General features: G+C 44.8%; 1 long non-coding RNA gene across 1 annotated transcript in view; it reads right to left on the reverse strand.

Moving 5' to 3' along the window:
- Positions 1-545: 545 nt before the first annotated feature.
- Positions 546-7,055, reverse strand: part of LOC139025963 (uncharacterized) — an 8,633-nt gene continuing 2,123 nt past the window's right edge. Inside the window, exons 2-3 of the long non-coding RNA XR_011477660.1 lie at positions 1,047-1,176; positions 546-961 (exon numbers count right to left, since the gene is read on the reverse strand). This is a non-coding gene — a long non-coding RNA (uncharacterized lncRNA). The remainder of the gene's footprint in view (positions 962-1,046; positions 1,177-7,055) is intronic.

A 7,055-nucleotide genomic window follows, 5' to 3' on the forward strand; every position in this document is an offset into this window, starting at 1 on the left:
AGAACGAAGCGATTGGAAAATAACCCCTGGTCCAAGCACAGTATAGGCCATTTTTTTCTCCTAAATTATGTCTATCTATGTTGTTCACTCTGAAACGTACAGTTTCACTTTGCCTGAGCCTGTGCCTCCCTGTTCTATGGATTCTACCAAGAGGTCTGGGTTTTAACCATGGTTGTTGGTCCAAGCAGTACCTTTGGGCTACATAGCAGCCCTCGCCCTGCAGGACAGCATGTTTACTCTCGCTGTCCTGAAAGAGCCTCTCAGGGCTACAAAGACCCCATTCACCGGTAACAGGAAGTCGCATGCTGCCTGCCACGTCAAGTATTTTGCGCAGAACGGTGTATCCGTTTGCTCATGCATTCAAAACTAGTCTACACATTATCCAGTGGCAGAGATCCTTATCTGTCCTGACAGAGCAGAGACAAAGGAACTTGATGTTTACCTGAGAATGGGCCGACTGGTTTTTCTCACAGCAGAGGGATAAAGAAGGAGGACCGTAACTTTTCTCCTTGGAATGGCAGTCTGCGGTAACGGCCGAAGGGGGCGTCCACAGAAGAAGGGTGACATCTCTGGGTTCACCTCCAGTCAGAGGGAAGGGTTGCTCTCGCGGCTCCGGGAGATTGAGCAAACACACTCCGAGGAGGAAAAAGAGAGCACCGCCGAGAGCAGCGAAACATGACGTTCTCAGAACAATCACTCTACGTGTTTTGATTCGGAGCAGATCGGGGCCCTTAGCAGCTCTGGGAGAGGTAGAACGACCCCTGTTACCCACTGGGTAAGCCACTGAGTTATCTCCATGAAATACAGTCAAACGTCCAGTCCTTATTTCCATTAAGTTATCCAGCACCCTCTTCATTAACTCCAGAAGTTCTAGAAATGTAATGTCCACCTCTCTGTCACATTCTCCTCTCCATTCACCTGGTGTAGTCTAGAACTCAGAATAACCGATCTCTCCATTCACCTGGTGTAGTCTAGAACTCAGAATAACCAATCTCCCTTCACCTGGTGTAGTCTAGAACTCAGAATAAACTGTTTCTCCCATTCACCTGGTGTAGTCTAGAACTCAGAATAACTGTTCTCTCCATTCACCTGGTGTAGTCTAGAACTCAGAATAAACCGATCTCTCCATTCACCTGGTGTAGTCTAGAACTCAGAATAACCGTTCTCTCCATTCACCTGGTGTAGTCTAGAACTCAGATAACGGATGTCTTTCACCTGGGTTTCCAAGGAGAAAAGTTACGATCCTCCTTCTTTATCCCTCTGCTGTGGAAAAAACCAGTCGGCCCCATTCTCAGGTAAACATCAAGTTCCTTTGTCTCTGCTCTGTCAGGACAGATAAGGATCTCTGCCACTGGATAATGTGTAGACTAGTTTTGAATGCATGAGCAAACGGATACACCGTTCTGCGCAAAATACTTGACGTGGCAGGCAGCATGCGACTTCCTGTTACCGGTGAATGGGTCTTTGTAGCCCTGAGAGGCTCTTTCAGGACAGCGAGAGTAAACATGCTGTCCTGCAGGGCGAGGGCAGCTATGTAGCCCAAAGATACTGCTTGGACCAACAACCATGGTTAAATCCAGACCTCTTGGTAGAATCCATAGAACAGGGAGGCCACGGCTCAGGCAAAGTGAAACTGTACGTTTTCAGAGTGAACAACATAGATAGACATAATTTAGGGAAAAAAATGGCCTATATGTGCTTGGACCAGGGGTTATTTCCCATCGCTTCGTTCTGAAAAGAAACATCATTTTTTTTCGTTCCATTCCACTGTTCCCGACTGGCAAAATAAAGTTCTGAACTGGTTCGGTACAGCAACAAAAAAATCTACGGTTTTATATCGTTCCTTTCTGTTCTTTTGAAACTTCTGAAATCGATGGTTGCTATGGCATGGGCAAGCTATGGATAGTAGCTTGTTGTTTCATGCATTGGACAGACAAGTATAGGGCACAAGATTTGGTTTAACACAAACCCAAACATAGCTGCGGAAAGTAGGGCAGCATAATGGCCGGGACCAGCCCTGAATACAGGAGTAGTAGGGTCCATTGCACTGCTTTTGTGAAGATTATTTCATTTTATATTTTTTTTCAGGGGTTATTTTTCAGGGGTGTGGCATCCTACAGCACCCCCTGAAAAATCTGAAATAAAAAATATATAAAATGAAATAATCTTCACAAAAGCAGTGCACTGGACCTTTACTACTCCTGTATTCAGGGCTGGTCCCGGCCATTATGCTGCCCAAGGAGAAACAAAACTATTGCCCCCCCGCAAAACTAGAAGTCTCAGTAAGCTAAATTAAGTTGGTCTAAAATGCTTATTTTCCAGACGTTGAAGTTAGGTTCTGAATGAAAGATGAAAAGTTATTTTCTGTAAGTTTAAAATACTATTTTTCTGGACGTTGAAAAATACGTATAGTAGAAACGCAGGGAGCAGGTCTCGAACCCTCGACCTTCTAGCCCGAAGTCCAGCGCGCTATCGACTGTGCCGCAAAAGCATTGTCGAACGGTCGTTACAATATTTTCCGGAACATGAAATTAGGTTCATTTTCGGTTCTGAATGAAAGTTGAAAATATGTAATTTATAGATGTCTATGTTTGGGCCATCAACCGGACAAAATCTGAACCAACCGTTTCAGATTTGGTCCGGAACAGAACAAAAATCTATGTCTGTGGACATTGAAATCAAGGACGGCCTGGACCACACCAAATCTTACCCAAACATAGATGTCGATGACCGGTTCAGATTTGGTCCGGACCGGACCAAAAAACCAATGTCCGTGGATGTGGAAATCAAGGCGGTCAGGAACTGACCAAAATGAGACATCGGTGTTGGTCTGTGCTCACAGAGGTGTAGCCTACAGTGTTGTCTGAAATTGTATGAATACCCATCTATGTGGTAAGCCTACCGTTTGTAACACAAAACAACGACTTCCGGACAAAATAACAAATAGATCTTAAAAGACTTTGGCTCGTGTTTACTGGGGTGTAGTCTACCATGTCGCCCGAAATTGAATTTTATGATGCCTATTTTCAATGTGTTTACACAGCGGGAAATGCAGAAGTATTTCTTTTTCGCTATGATACACTTGTTAAAATTGACGGATACAAAACTTGAAACCACTGATCAGACAATGGGGTGAAAACTCCTGGACACCAGTTGTGATTGTCCATTCCATATTGTCCATTTTATTTTGACCTGTCCTGTTTTTAGGATATGTTGTTTGTTAACATGACAGCTCGTTTTTTTATTTTTATTGCGCCATTTAGATTAGGCTTTTTGATCGGAGAAACCTGCATGATGTAAAAGTGTCCGTCTCATCCAGCCTGTAGGCTACAGAAAAGGACACACTCTTTCAACCATTTCCTAAATCTGATACATGATTATGTTAGATTATCTTCTTGACGGAACGTTGGTAGAGCACAGCAGTAATGCGTCTCTCCAACAGCACCCAGAGAGGCCGCTGGGAATGGACAAGCGAAATATTTTGCGCCCGGCCTTTGACAAAGTAGGCACAGTTTAAAAAACCCATATGCTACTGGTTGAGAGAAATTGTCATTGTTTTAAGGGCAGAATTATGAGGTTTTATGTGCTGTCTTGGTCAGTTTAGCTCAGAAAATGCCACCCTCTTCAATCTGCGCCATAGGCGGCTGCCTAATGAGCAGTCCGGCTTTACCTGTATTAGTTGATCGATATAAGCCCTCTGCAGCACGGAAAACATTGTTTTTCTCTCACACAAGTAGTGCACTAAACCTTTGCTACTCCTGTTTAGCGGACTGATACAACAGTTTTCAGCGTGGGGAGAAATCAACATGCGCACGATGGCCTGAAGTTTGCATGTTATGGCAAGAGTAGGCAGGCTACTTTCTCTTGCGATGCTGATTTTCCATACAATCCACCAGGGGGCACTATTCGCCAGTATTGCAGTCGTTTACTTCTAGGCCTCATCAATTGCTTTTGGTATTTCCGAGGTATTTAGGAACAGGAGAACATACACCTAAACAGAACACATACATCACACATCAAGGTGAATAAAGTGTCTTCATATTAAAACCAATCAAATATCTCAAGGCTTTTATCCGGGTGCTTGTTTTAAAAGGCATAAGCCCACTCATAATGCACTTCAGTCTTCTTAAAATTGCTGGCCTCCAGAGAAGCCATGTTTATTTATATAATGAATCTTAAGAGAGAGAGAGAGAGAAGAGATTGAAACGGTGTGAGATTTGAGATGTGAGCTTGTGTTTCTTGTAGAGGACTGTGCTAGAAAAACAACTACCAGTGAGATAATCTCTCTCTATAGACTGTCAGGGTGTACAGACTGTACGACAGTCTCACTGTTCTGTCCCGTTGTGTGAGAAGACACACACACATGCACACAATGAGAGGAGGAAGCCAGATGCAGATGTCTCCAGTGGACTCCCCAATCCATTCCCGACATCTAGTCCTACGCCCCCCCCCCTCTGAGAGAGACAGCTAGCAGCCCAGTCAATAGTACTTCCCATGTCCCATAAGGAGCCGTGTACTCCTCTCTCTGCATTATTTAACTATTCTTTCATGTGAACAGTTTTATTTCCAGACAATTATTTTTGTTCATACATACAAGGAAGAGTTTTGCATGAAACGATTTAGAACACTGACTGAACACCATGTTGGAGTGAAGATAAACGGGTTTTCTGCTAACATAGATCTGATTGGTTGTACAGTGCCTCAAATAAACTGTGAAGGACCTCGGCGTTACTCTTGACCCTGATCTCTCTTTTGACGAACATATCAAGACTGTTTCAAGGACAGCTTTTTTCATCTACGTAACATTGCAAAAATCTGAAATTTTCTGTCCAAAAATGATGCAGAAAAATTAATCCATGCATTTGTTACTTCTAGGTTAGACTACTGCAATGCTCTACTTTCCGGCTACCCGGATAAGCACTAAATAAACTTCAGTTAGTGTAAATACGGCTGCTAGAATCCTGACTAGACCAAGAAATTTGATCATATTACTCCAGTGCTAGCTTCCTACACTGGCTTCCTGTTAAGGCAAGGGCTGATTTCAAGGTTTTACTGTTAACCTATAAAGCGTTACATGGGCTTGCTCCTACCTATCTTTCGGAGTTGGTCCTGCCGTACATACCATACGTACGCTACGGTCACAAGACGCAGGCCTCCAAATTGTCCCTAGAATTTCTAAGCAAACAGGGGAGGCAGGGCTTTCTCCTATAGATCTCCATTTTTATGGAACAGTCTGCCTACCCATGTGAGAGACGCAGACTCGGTCTCAACCTTTAAGTCTTTACTGAAGACTTATCTCTTCAGTAGGTCATATGATTGAGTGTAGTCTGGCCCAGGAGTGTGAAGGTGAACGGAAAGGCTCTGGAGCAACGAACCGCCTTGCTGTCTCTGCCAGCCGGTTCCCTCTCTCCACTGGGATTCTCTGCCTCTAACCCTGTTACAGGGGCTGAGTCACTGGCTTGCTGGTGCTCTTTCATGCCGTCCCTAGGAGGGGTGCGTCACTTGAGTGGGTTGAGTTACTGACGTGATCTTCCTGTCTGGGTTGGCGCCCCCCCTTGGTTTGTGCTGTGGTGGAGACCTTTGTGGGCTATACTCGGCCTTGTCTCAGGATTTAAGTTGGTGGTTGAGGATTTCCTCTAGTGTGGCGGGGGCTGTGCTTTGGCAAAGTGGGTGGGGTTATATCCTTCCTGTTTGGCCCTGTCCGGGGTTTCTTCGGATGGGGCCACAGTGCTCCTGACCGCTCCTGTCTCAGCCTCCAGTATTTATGCTGCAGTAGTTTATGTGTCGGGGGGCTAGGGTAGTTGGTTACCTGGAGTACTTCTCCTGTCTTATCCAGTGTCCTGTGTGAATTTAAGTATGCTCTCTCTAATTCTCTCGTTCTCTCTTTCTCTCTGAGACCTGAGCCTAGGACCATACGTCAGGACTACCGGGCATGATGACACTTGCTGTCCCCAGTCCGTGGCTTGCTGCTATTCCAGTTCAAACTGTTCTGCCTGCGGTTACGGAACCCCTACCTGTCCCAGACCTGCTGTTTTCATTTCTTAATGATCGGCTATGAAAAGCCAACTGAGATTTATTCCTGATTATTATTTGACCATGCTTGTCATTTATGAACATTTTGAAAATCTTGGCTCTCTCTAATTTTCTCCTTCTCTCTTTCTTTCTCCTCGGAGGACCTGACGCTAGGACCATACGTCGGACTACCGGCGTGGTGACTCCTTGCTGTCCCAGTCCGCCTGGCTTGCTGCTATTCCAGTTCAACTGTTTGCCGCGGTTATTTAGGAACCCCTACCTGTCCCAGACCTGCTGTTTTCAACTCTTAATGATCGGCTATGAAAAGCCAACTGAGAATTATTCCTGATTATTATTTGACCTGCTTGTCATTTATGAACATTTTGAAATCTTGGCTTCTCTCAATTTTCTCCTTCTCTCTTTCTTTCTCTCGGAGGACCTGGGCCCTAGGACCATGCGTCGGGACTGCCGCCGTGGTGACCATGCTTGTCACTTATGAACATTTTTGAACATCTTGGCATAGTTCTGTTATAATCTCCACCCGGCACAGCCAGCAAGAGGACTGGCACCCCTCATAGCCTGGTTCCTCTAGGTTCTTCCTAGGTTTTGGCCTTCTGGGGAGTTTTTCCTAGCCACCGTGCTTCTACACCTGCATTACTAGCTGTTTGGGGTTTAGGCTGGGTGTCTGTACAGCACTTCGAGATATTAGCTGATGTTACGAAGGGCTTATATAAAATAAATTGATTGATTGATTGATTGATTGGTTATGCTGGTACAGTCATAATCCATTAAAGTATGACAGAAGACCTAACCAACTAGACACTACCAGTTGAGATGCAGTATATTACGGAGACTGAGCCAGCTCTCTGCTGTGTTGTGTTTACATTCAGAGAAGATCTAACCAACTAGACACTACCAGTAGAGATGCAGTATAATTACAGAGACTGAGGCCAGCTCTCTGCTGTGTTGTTTTACATTACAGAGAAGACTAACCAACTAGGACACTAAGTAGAGATGCAGTATATTACAGGAGACTGAGGCCA

The sequence above is a fragment of the Salvelinus sp. IW2-2015 genome, unplaced genomic scaffold (genome assembly GCF_002910315.2).
Source record: "Salvelinus sp. IW2-2015 unplaced genomic scaffold, ASM291031v2 Un_scaffold3646, whole genome shotgun sequence".
Lineage (NCBI taxonomy): Eukaryota > Metazoa > Chordata > Actinopteri > Salmoniformes > Salmonidae > Salvelinus > Salvelinus sp. IW2-2015.